This window comes from Mytilus galloprovincialis, chromosome 12, assembly GCF_965363235.1.
Source record: "Mytilus galloprovincialis chromosome 12, xbMytGall1.hap1.1, whole genome shotgun sequence".
In the NCBI taxonomy this organism is placed as follows: Eukaryota; Metazoa; Mollusca; class Bivalvia; order Mytilida; family Mytilidae; genus Mytilus; species Mytilus galloprovincialis.
The window spans coordinates 77,824,793-77,837,863 of record NC_134849.1 but is presented as its reverse complement, the minus strand read 5'-3'; the positions used below and the strand labels follow the sequence as shown (position 1 = coordinate 77,837,863).

The 13,071-nt window shown below is 33.5% G+C and overlaps 1 long non-coding RNA gene across 2 annotated transcripts in view; it reads left to right on the top strand.

Annotated features, from left to right (window-relative positions):
- The window catches only part of LOC143054918 (uncharacterized), a 70,575-nt gene extending 58,863 nt beyond the window's left edge, over positions 1 to 11,712 (top strand). For both annotated transcript variants that reach the window (XR_012971880.1, XR_012971881.1), the window contains 3 exons: positions 963 to 1,045; positions 1,286 to 1,309; positions 11,623 to 11,712. This is a non-coding gene — a long non-coding RNA (uncharacterized LOC143054918). The remainder of the gene's footprint in view (positions 1 to 962; positions 1,046 to 1,285; positions 1,310 to 11,622) is intronic.
- The last annotated feature ends 1,359 nt before the right edge of the window (positions 11,713 to 13,071 follow it).

Below are 13,071 nucleotides of genomic sequence, written 5' to 3'. Positions count from 1 at the left end.
AAAAATGGCTGCCGTTTCCATGGAAACAGAATAATTGTGAAAAATTCCAGTTTTTGGTTTTGGTGAATAATTTGGAGATTCTTAAACTCAGAATCATCATATTTTGATACAATGTAGGTGCCAGTCATATACTGGTTTTGGATGATTTTGGCAATCATTGGAACTACTATGTTGCCATGGAAACTGCACCAAAAATTTCAAAAATTTCAAAATGCTCCAAATTTTTTGAAACTTCATGGTAACGATGAGCAACATTGGTAGATGTGGAATTTGGCGTTGGAATTTCCAAAATGTCTGCCGTTACCATGGAAACAGAGCATAAGTGTCAAAATGCTTTAAAAACTTCAGGGTTTGGTGAATAATTTTGATATGCTTGAACTTGAAATCATCAAATTTTTACACAATATAGTTATCCACTATATACAGGTTTTGATTGATTTTGACAATCATTGGAACTACTCTGTTACCATGGATACAGGATCAAATATCTCAAAAATTTCAAAATGCTCCAAAATTGATGAAACTTAATATTATAGTTGACTGGCAATGTTGGATGAGACTTTTGACTTTAGAATTTCCAAAATGGCCACCGTTGCCATGGAAACTGCAAAAAAGTCAAAATTTCTCAAAATGCTTTGAACTTAAAGAAACTTGATATTATTGTTAACTGGCAAGTACAGATGAGACTTTTGACTTTGAAATTTTCAAAATGGCTGCCGTTGCCATGGAAACAGCAGAAATGTGATTTTTTTTAAAATGTTCTGAATGTACTGAAAATTTACAGAAAGATGTATTGCCATGAATATAAGCGTGCATTCACTGTTAAACCATTTTGAAATGGCTGCCTGTAAGTGGCAATAGGGGAAGGGTGACATCCGCTATTGCTTGCAATGGCAATTCTAGTTAATATTGTTCTTTATGTGTGTCTTAATGCTGGTAAATAAAACTTCTGAAATTTTTAGATCTGGAAAAGTGCAATAGATGTTCTGGTGTTCGATGGAAAAAGTCACACCCTGTTTGTAGAATACATTTGTACCTCATTTAGGTATGTGATTAGATTTTTAAGGTTTTGAGTTCAGTTCATTAACTTTAAATAGTGCAGAAAAGTTAAGATAAATGACTGTTTCAATGCTATAATATATTATTTGAATGAAATAAGAAGATAACAATATTAGGTCAGTATTTTACCACTCATAGTGATCATGTTTCAATTGGCAATAACACAAATACCTCAATTAAAACTCAACAGTATATATTGACTATAATTCTTCTTTTCTATTTTTAGGCTATAATGGAAAGTTGGAATAAGGTAAGATTTACTTAATAGTCTCCTTGTCATTTGTAGTTTTGTTGCCCATTAGGCCAAATGAAAAATTATGTATGGTTCCAGTAACCCTACCGTCCCTACTTTTTCGGCTTAAAAATAGCCTACCCTAAATATTTTTGTCATTTTTCATTAAGCACTGTTAAAGTCAGAATGTTGCTCCCATAGACTCAATGTAAAAAAAACCACATAAAATAAAAAAAATCCCTGCCTACCTACCCTAACTTATTTTCAAATGTAACTGGAACCACACATACTTTTTGTCGAGCCTGCAACTTTTGTTGCAGAAAGCTCGACATAGGGATAGTGATCCGGCGGCGGCGGCGGCGTTAGCTCACTTCTTAAAAGCTTTATATTTTAGAAGGTGGAAGACCTGGATGCTTCATACTTTGTATATAGATGCTTCATGTTACGAAGTTTCCGTCAGTCACATGTCCAATGTCCTTGACCTCATTTTCATGGTTCAGTAACCACTTGAAAAAAAAGTTCAAATTTTTTTTAATGTTGAATTCTCTCTTATTATAAGTAATAGGATAACTATATTTGATATGTGCGTACCTTGCAAGGTCCTCGTGTCTGTCAGACAGTTTTCACTTGACCTCGACCTCGACCTCATTTCATGGATCAGTGAACAAGGTTAAGTTTTGGTGGTCAAGTCCATATCTCAGATACTATAAGCAATAGGGCTAGTATATTCGGTGTATGGAAGGACTGTAAGGTGTACATGTCCAACTGGCAGGTGTCATCTGACCTTGACCTCATTTTCATGGTTCAGTGGTTATAGTTAAATTTTTATGTTTTGGTCTGTTTTTCACATACTATATGCAATAGGTCTACTATATTTGTTGTATGGAATGATTGTAAAGTGTACATGTCTGGCGGGCAGATGTCATGTGACCTTGACCTCATTTTCATGGTTCAGTGGTCAAAGTTAAGTTTTTGAGTTTTGGTCTTTTTATCTAATACTACATGCCATAGGTCAACTATATTTGGTGTATGGAAATATTTTATGATCTTTATGTCAGTCGTGCAGGTTTTACTTGACCGTGACCTCATTTTCACGGTTCATTGCACAGTGTTAAGTTTTTGTGTTTTGGTATATTTTTCTTAAACTATAAGTAATGTGTCAACTATATATGTTGTATAGAAGCATTGTTAGCTGTACATGTCTGCCTGGCATGGTTCATCTGACCTTGACCTCATTTTTAAGGTTCATTGGTCTTTGTTTAGTTATCTTGGTTAATGTTAAGTTTATGTGACAGTTGTAATCAAGCTTTATACTTAGGACTATCAACATAATATCAATGATTAGTATAGAAGGCGAGACATTTCAGCGTGTGCACTCTTGTTTTATTTGGCCTTAGTGTACAATTAGATGCAAGTGAACTACCAAACTACTTATTCCAAATACAAAAAAAATACAAAACTGGGACAAAGCAAGGTGAACTCAAAAACATTTCTACTCATTACACGTGACACAAACAGCATTTGAATCAGTATTCAGTAACTGAACAAAACAAACAAAAATGCAGTTTAAGAAATTTAGCGAATATTTTTCAAGTATGAATGTACATGATGTAGGAGGGGATGGACAGCTTTTGAGGGAGGTGGGAGGGAGGTGTGTGAAAAAAAGATTCTAAAAGTAGGTGGTGGGAGATAGTGTATTATTTATGTAGGGCTTAAATTAAAATATTGTTTGTTTGCCCTTTACCGACCGACCCTATAAATTTGTTCCGCTAAAAAATATTTTATTTGTATTTACAAGTAAGATTTAATTTTAATTTATTTTGTCATTCCTACCAAAAATCTTATATTTGTATTTCCCGCTCAAAACTTTTTTACCAGAATCCTCGGGTTTTATCTTTCCTGTATAAGGTCAAGTCCGTTTGGTATCACTTGAGCGTTTGACATGAACACTTGCATTTAGAGTTTCAAATCGATGTTGAAAGCTGAAATCATGATATGACGAAAATTACTCTGTGTCTTTTTACTTGAAGAGCAGGGTTCATACAAAATGTCAACGTGTGCACAAAATATTTGTATCCCGTTATGTTGGGATGGCCTTTGGTGATATGTAGATCAGGATGATTATGTTTACGATGCCTTCGACTAAACTGGTTATCCGTTCCATCTATAGCTTAGCACCGCGGTCTATATAATTAGAGACAAGAAGAATTTTAGCAACAAGAAGCGACAAGAAGCATCAAGAAGAATGAATTTAGCAACAAGAAGCGACAAGAAGACTATTTAGCGACAAGAAAACTTTAAAAAATTAATTATAAAAATAATTAAAAAAAGGTCCTTTAAACAAACAAAATATTGCTGATGATATATGCTAACTGTCATCAATATTATTCAAATTTAATTTAATTCTGCCAAACATCCTTTTTTGAAAGAAATTGTTCAGACCAACAGCCATGCAAAACACCAAGTGTTATCTTGACTCATTAATTCATACCTTTCACTTTGCTGAAAACAGTGCATACATGATCTTTAACATATGTTGTCTAATAAAAACTATATAATCCCTTTCTTCTTCACAAATGTTTAATTCTATCAATATTATATATAAAAAAAAAATGAAAATCACTTTATTACTGCTCGTATATATATCTAAAAAAATGAAAAGTTCAATGCTTTTTTTTTTATATATTTATTCTAATAATAATTTTTTAAAGTTTTCTAGTCGCTAAATAGCCTTCTTTTCGCGTCTTGTCGCTTAATTTATTCTTCTTGTTGCTTCTTGACACTTCTTGTCGCTTCTTGTCACTTATTAGTGAGACCCTCGCACCGAAGTCAGTGTAGCGATAAGTGAACACAACAGGGGTCCAGTTAAGCCTTCGACCAGCATATTATATATATCTGACATGAACCAAAGGTCTGTAAAGTGGACAATATTTGGCAGTAAAATCGCCAAGTTTTTCCATACAGATCATTTATAAATGCAACGTAAAATACGTGACAATTGAGTTTCAAGTCTTGTAGCATTTTTATTGGAAACACAGGCACACACAAAAATTTAAACTCTCTAGGGACTTTTTCTACTAGTAATTTATGTCTGCCTGGACATATTTTACCAGGATAAAGTTATCTCTTACAGAAAACCTTTAGGTCAAGGTAAGCATACGACGGAAGTAGAATTTAAAACTCTTAAAAGTTCCAGGCATATAAACGTTGAAAATATGCTTATTATACTTATAGTCCCAGAAACTTTTTAGCAAAAGCATGTACTTAAACAAAAGCAATACATTTGTACAAACAAAAATTACATCAGGCAGATTTTGTTTCTATAAAATAAAATATTATACCTACCTGCCTACCCATGACAAAAAATGTACCGAGCTAAGATATTTTTTGGGAAAGAAAAATAAAATATTTTACCTACCTACCTACCCTGTTTCAAAACATAGGGTCGGAAAAAGGCAAACAAACAATATTTTAATTTAGGCCTAGTACCTTCAGAATCCTTGTTTATTTGTAACTCTAAGTAGGTCTGTAGAGTTATTTGAAAAAAATATTGGGACAATTTTTCTACATAAAAAAAATAAAATACTGAAGTTATCTCCTCTTGCCATTATTTAGTTCATGTGAGTTGAATTAGACCAATCTATTTTTATGCCCCACCTACGATAGTAGAGGGGCATTATGTTTTCTGGTCTGTGCTTCCGTTCGTTCGTTCGTTCGTCCGTCTGTGCGTCCGTTCGCTTCAGCCTAAAGTTTTTGGTCGAGGTAGTTTTTGATGAAGCTGAAGTCCAATCAACTTGAAACTTGATACACATGTTCCCCATGATATGATCTTTCTAATTTTAATGCCAAATTATAGTTTTGACCCCAATTTTATGGTTCACCGAACATAGAAAATGATAGTGCAAAGTTCAGGTTAAAGTTTTTGTCGAGCCTGCAACTTTTGTTGCAGAAAGCTCGACATAGGGATAGTGATCCGGCGGCGGTGTTAGCTCACTTCTTAAAAGCTATATATTTTAGAAGGTGGAAGACCTGGACTGGGTTGCACAAACGTCTATTAAGTTAATAGACTATTAACTTCTAATAGACTATTAAATATCTAATTGACAATTAGTTAATAGAGTGATTTAATAGCGTTGCACGAATCACTTTTAAGGATACTATTAACTAATAGACAATTAAGCTCCATTTAATTCTGCGATTTTCATCATTTTTTCACAACGTCATTACGATTTTCTCGATTTTCATCATTTTCACGACGTCATCATGATTTTCACGATTTTCATCAATTTTTCATGACGTCAACACGATTTCAGCGATTTTCATTAATTTTTCATGACGTCAACACGATAATTTAGCGATTTCATCATTTTTCAACGGGGTTGTGTTCAACATCGAAGCAGCTAAATAATGCTACGTAGTGCTACGTAGATTTATGACTATTAAACGTGTAGCTAGCCTAGCTTCTATCAATATCTACGTTGCTGCTATAAGTATAGGCTAGCTACACGTTCAATAGTCATACATCTACGGAGCTGCTAATATATTGAACGCAACCCTGGGTCTACTTTCAATGGACACCAAAACATGTCCAATTCTAAAATACAAGAAATTGCATATGTTGTATTGAAAAAGATAGAAAGTCTCGAAAAACAAGGGGAATAGGGGAATAAAAAAGTATTAGTCTTAAATTCCATTATGTTACTAATTTAAATATAAAGTTTATTGTCGACATCTACAAAAGAAAATTGACAACTGCAGCCTGCTATATTTATATCTTCCCTTTCGAGAGACTGACTCAATCTAAGTCGATTTTTCACTTCGTTTTTTAACTCGAATAAATTACTATAACATTTGGCACAATCGTGGTAAAATCAGAAATTTTTAATCTCCCATGAGAGAAATTTAGCCGCTAATTTATTTCAAACAAGATACAAGAAATTACTTGTGTTGTCATTGAAAGGGAATAAATATTCTCGGAAAAATACACGAGGGGAGAAATTAAGTATCATAAATTGGGGCAGCCCCATTATTCAGATGTCCCATTAGTCCGACACCCCATTGGTCCAACAACCCAATAGTCCGACGCCCCATTAGTCCGACACCCCATGATATTCCGATATCCCAAATAGTCTGACATGGAATAATTCAACAACTTTTTTAAATAAATAATTTTGATTTCAAGAGAATAATCCCATCAGTTAAACCTATTCCTCCTGATAGTCCTAAAAATAATAATACAAATAACATATCATAAAGTACTTAAAATTTTGCGTGATGTCCAGTGGCAAATATTACTGACATGTATGTAAAGGCCGAGAACAATCACTTGACATTAAAAAAAAATAGAAAGGCCCTGTAATAGTTGCCATCCGGCATGAAAAAAGGTCAATGACACTTGAACTGCCACTATACAATCAATGAAAGTACATACTAGTATTGAATAGGAACCGCCGCGAATTTGCCTTGTAGCAGGCTCAGGCAATTTATCACGGTCGGTTGGTAGATATGTATTAGTGAAAGTAGTCGGATATATTCACCCCTTAAAATAAAGAATGAATGAGACGCGGTGTAGCGAACATTTTGTCAAACGAAATAAGCTTTGTGAAGCTTTATTGAATAACTAACATGACGATACACAGCTATGTATCTCTCCCAAAGCAGAGAAATTAGAAAGTTAAGGCTCCAGTTAGGCTTTACCACTTAGACGATTGTATGCGAGATGCTTAGTTTAGTGCACAGAATTATTTTGAGATGAACATTAGTTTAGTTAGTCTATATATACAACAATGTTTATACACTACTTAATTGAAGAGTGAATTATCTAAAGTTAATACGCGGTACGTTGAACTATAAAGACAGTGGTAAACCAAATAGAACTTTGTAAAGTTTGTCGCGTTCTCTGTGAGGAATCTGTTATAATAAGTTTACAACAGCAAAAAATGCTCGTAAATCGGAATAGTGAAAACTTGCACCTTCCGTTGTGAGTGTCAAAAGAGGTGGTGTTGGTTGCTAGAGTAATTTTCGTGTCGCATGTTTGCATGTGTTGTTTAACTCTATATAAGGTATGGGGGAATCTGCATTCAAAATATTGTTTTTCAACTGCTTGACCAGAAATATTTTTTTCCATCAAATTGGGGATCAGAATATATTTTTTAGGAAAAAAACATAACCCCCTTGAAGTTAAATGGTCGTTCCCTGATCACGTGAACATTTTTCTTTATGAAGAGAGACTGCACTGCTGATGACATTTCTTTTTTTTTAGTAGAATGTGTTCCCACTTTCTTATGTACCAAAGCTTGCAAAGTTTTCAGTTTCTTTATATGCATATGGTCATGGTATTTCTTTGATAGTTATATCCGATAGGTGGCATGCTAAAATCTGTTTCGGTGATATTAGAACGAATAGTTCAAATACCATGTCAACAATTATTCTACCAAGGGGTGTCTGGATTGGAGAGGAGGGGGTCTTTCATATCTGTATTCTTTAAAATGTTTGCCATTTTCTCTATTCTTTATACTTTTTGCCCATTATTTTAGGACCTCATTTTTCTCTATTCTTTAACACCCCCCCCCCCCTCATTATTTTCTATTCTGTAAATCCACATCAACATCCTCATAAAGCTCTACTCATGAAGTATATTTTCTATTACAGCAGTTATTAACCTTTGTCGGCCTATTGGGGTGTTGGACCAGTGGGGTGTCGGAATATCTGGGCGATCCCCAAAAGTCCGATAATTGTTTATCTTATTATGAACCCTATCCCATGTCAATATCAGATATTTGTTTGAAGTTTATACCCAAGATATACAAAAGTGTCGGATAGTTTCGTTTCATCTATATTACAGTTTTCAGCTGCAAAAAAAATTTGTTAGATATGTATTATTGGTTATAAATATTATGGACAATTTACACTATGCCATCTTTATTTAAAAAAAAACTAAATTAATTCACTGTGTAATATATGAAAATTATCACGTAGTTTCTCTTTATGTCCTACGAATAACAATGTATGGTATTGTAAAATTGAGAATGGAAATGGGGAATGTGTCAAAGAGACAACAACCCGACCAAATAAAAAACAACAGCAGAGGGTCACCAACAGGTCTTCAATGTAGCGAGAAATTCCCGCACCCGGAGGCGTCCTTCAGCTGGCCCCTGAACAAATATATACTAGTCCAGTGATAATAAACGCCATACTAATTTCCAAATTGTACACAAGAAACTAAAATTAAAATAATACAAGACTAACAAAGGCCAGAGGCTCCTGACTTGGGACAGGCGCAAAAATGCGGCGGGGTTGAACATGTTTGTGAGATCTGCACTGTTCTGTTATTTGTGTTTCTTATCTGTAGTAATCATTAATATGTTAACTTGGCATGCCATACTTGATAGAAATGCGGACGTGAAAGAAAGCACTCTTTATCAACACGTCAATGGAGATTACATTTACACATTCTTCGTTTATGAGGGTGTGGATGGGGTTAAATGATTAGAGAATAATGCCCTTAAAGAATGAAGATTAGAGAATAACGGGCAAAAAAAATAAAGATTAGAAAAATGCGTGGTCTAAAAATATAATGAATATTGAATGATTTTAATAAAAGAAAACGCTAAAAATTAACTGCTAACAGAATTTTCCCTTCTTAAAATTTAAAGAAAATTATCAAAATTAGCATTGTAAATATATGATTAAAGTGAAAACAAACTTGGTAAACCTTTTTTGGTTTCGTGATAACAGACTATAGGATTCAGTCAATGTGAACTGGTTTCCGATACTTCAACTCGGACTTTTAATTCAGTGGCGGATCCAGAGGGGGGCGTAGAGGGCGAATAAAACATCTCTTAGTCATTTTGAAATTCAAATTACAGTAACACATTGCGTAGGCTGAGGATGACAATCGTGACACCTTCAAAGCGACACAGGATTTAACAACGTTTATACATCGTATTTCAGGGAAAATGTGTATTAATTTTCAATGTTGACACCAATATCGATCTGCTGGATGTAGAATTTTACGAAGAAAAACTAGGGCTGTAATTTAAAACTACCATATTTGTTATTACATAGCAAAGACTAGTTAAATCATTGACAATACTATAATATTGACCTAGTCCAAATAATTATGACGTCTGGCAAGGCTATTTTAAATTTTTTCTGGGACGCCTTCCATTGGCCCAATATTGTTATCGTTCGATGCAGTCCGGTGTATCCGCGCATTGCAGAATTACTTTGAGAAGAACATTAGTTTAGTTTGTTTATGGACAATATACACCATGCCATCTTAAATAATAAAAAAAAATATCAAAATTATCACGTAGTTTCTCTCATCTCCTACGAATAACAATGTATGTTATTGTACGTTATTGTGCACTGTTCTGTTATTCATTTCTCAAATCTGTAGTAATCATTAAAATGTTAACTCGCATGCCATACTTAATAGAAATGCGGACGTGAAAGAAAGCACTCTTTATCAAAGCGTCAACGGAGATTGCACATTCTTCACCCCTGTTATAAAAGGGTTTCAAATGTCCAATGCTTTCGTCCATGCATGCCTTCAAAAATTGTTAATTTTGGAGAATGGATTTTATACTAAGAAATATATTTCAGTTTGAACAAAGCATACTTCGAAGGATGTGGGCAAAAGTTTTTTTCTTCAGTTTAATGACACTTGTCGTATTGAAAATAAAACCATTGTTTCCCTAATAGATTTATAATGAAAATGGTTAATCATAAAAAAAACAATTATATCTTTTTGTGACGAAATCATACAATGTGGGATATCAGCGGCTGTGCGAGGCTCTCAGTCCGTCAAGTCATCGAGTTGAGAAGCCTGTCACGGTATTTTTCGGCTGATTTTGAGGTACAAGTTAGCCAAGCACTTGCATGGCATCCATTTTAAATGTACAATTAAGGACTTAATAGCGCTCCTTCGTTCAATTAAATTTAATAGTGAGTTAATAGACTATTAACGTTAATTAAATTTTGTGCAACGCAAGTAATAGACTATTAAATTTAAGTGTACTTTTAATAGACTATTAACTTTAATAGACGTTTGTGCAACCCAGTCCAGGATGCTTCATATTTTGTATATAGATGCCTCATGTTACGAAGTTTCTGTCAGTCACATGTCCATTGTCCTTGACCTCATTTTCATGGTTCAGTGACCACTGGTAAAAAAAGATCAGATTTTTTGCAATGTTAAATTCTCTCTTACTGTAAGTAATAGGATAACTATATTTAGTATGTGTGTACTTTGCAAGGTCAACATGCCCGTCAGACAGTTTTCACTTGACCTCAACCTCATTTCATGGATCAGTGAACAAGGTTAAGTTTTGGTGGTCAAGTCCATATCTCAGATACTATAAGCAATAGGTCTAGTATATTCGGTGTATGGAAGGACTGTAAGGTGTAAATGTCCAACTGGCAGGTGTCATCTGACCTTGACCTCATTTTTTTATGTTTCAGTGGTTATAGTTAAGTTTTTGTGTTTTAGTCTGTTTTTCTCATACTTTATGCAATAGGTCTACTATATTTGTTGTATGGAATGGTTGTAAGGTGTACATTTCTAGCGGGCAGGTGTCATCTGACCTTGACCTCATTTTCATGGTTCAGTGGTTATAGTTAAGTTTTTGTGTTTTGGTCTGTTTTTCTCATACTTTATGCAATAGGTTTACTATATTTGTTGTATGGAATGATTGTAAGGTGTACATGTCTAGCTGGCAGGTGTCATCTGACCGTGACCTCATTTTCATGGTTCACTGGTCAAAGTTCAGTTTTTGAGTTTTGGTCTTTTTATTTAATACTTTATGCAATATGTCAACTATATTTGTTGTATGCAAATATAAGGTTTTATTTGACCTTGACCTCATTTTCACGGTTCATTGCTCAGTGTTAAGTTTTTGTGTTTTGGTCTGGTTTTTTTAAACTATAACCTATAGGTCAACTATATCTGTTGTTTGGAAGAATTGTTAGCTGTACATGCCTTGACCTCATTTTCATGGTTCATTTGTCAATGTTTAGTTTTCTTGGTTAATGTTAAGTTTATGTGACAGTTGTGATAAAGCTTTTTATTTAGGACTATCAACATAATTTCAATGATTAGTAAAGAAGGCGAGACATTTCAGCGTGTGCACTCTTGGTGTTTTTCTTGATGATATAAAGTGCATAAATCCCAACAATTATATGCTATTAAAAGAATTCCTCTCTGTCTGTTATTTGAAGAAGGATACTACTGATTTATGTAGTCATTGCTAAACAGAAGAATACATAATTATTACCTAATTTAACAGTAAGGACATTCATTACAATCTATTTCTATGGTTTACTTACAGAAACTTCTTACAGCTGCTAAGGATGGAGACATAGAAGCCTTAAAATTATGTCTAAAGAATGGTGCAGACATTAATTATCAAGATGTAAGTAAAATAGTCACATTCAGAACCACCTTAACTTAATACATTATAGAAAAATCATCTATCGTCTTATGGTACATGTACAATAAAAGACGCAAAACTACCTTATTTTAATAATTCATAGAAAAATCATTTGAAGATACAGCCTATTATGGTACATGAACAAAAAAAGACACAAAACTACATGTTACTTAAAATTAAAGCACAGTGAAACAGTGAAAACTACAAGTAACTTCAAAATGTTGAAACTTGTACATAAACACAGGACAACAATTTACTTTAGAACTATAAGAACAGAAGTATAAAAAATATAAAAACAAGTTACTTCAGAACATAACAGATTGTACATAAGCAGAATAAAACACACAACTACAAATTACTTCAGAAAATAACAGATTGTACACCAGCAGTATAAAACACACAACTACAAGTTACTTCAGAACAGAACAAATTGTACATAAGCAATAAAAAAAACACACAACTACAGGTTACTTCAGAACAGAACAAATTGTACATAAGAAATATAGAACACACAACAACAAATAACTTCAGAACAGAACAAATTATACACCAGCAGTATAAAACACACAACTACAAGTTACTTCAGAACAGAACAAATTGTACATAAGACATATAAAGCACACAACAACAAATTACTTCAGAACATAACAGATTGTACACCAGCAGTATAAAACATACAACTACAAGTTACTTCAGAACATAACAAATTGTACATGAGCAGTGAAGAAACACACAACTACAAGTTACTCAGAACAGAAAAAACTACATCAGAAATATGAAACACACAACAATAAATTACTTCAGAACATAACAGATTGTACACAAGCAGTATAAAACACACAACTACAAGTTACTACAGATTATAACAGATTGTACACCAGTAGTATTAAACACACAACTACAAATTACTTCAGAACAGAACAAATTGTACATAAGACATATAAAGCACACAACAACAAATTACTTCAGAACATAACAGATTGTACACCAGCAGTAAAAACATACAACTGCAAGTTTCTACAGAATATAACAGATTGTACATCTGCAGTATAAAACACAACTGCAAATTACTTCAGAACATAACAGATTGTTCATAAGCAGTATAAAGCTCATAACTACAAGTTACTTCAGAATATAACAGATTGTACACCAGCAGTATAAAATATACAACTACAAGTTACTTCAGAACATAACAGATTGTACATCAGCAGTATAAATACATTAGCAGTATAAAACACATAACTACAAATTACCTCAGAACATAGCAAATTGTACACAAGCAGTATAAAATATACAACTACAAGTTACCTCAGAACATAACAGATTGTACATAAGCAGTATAAAACA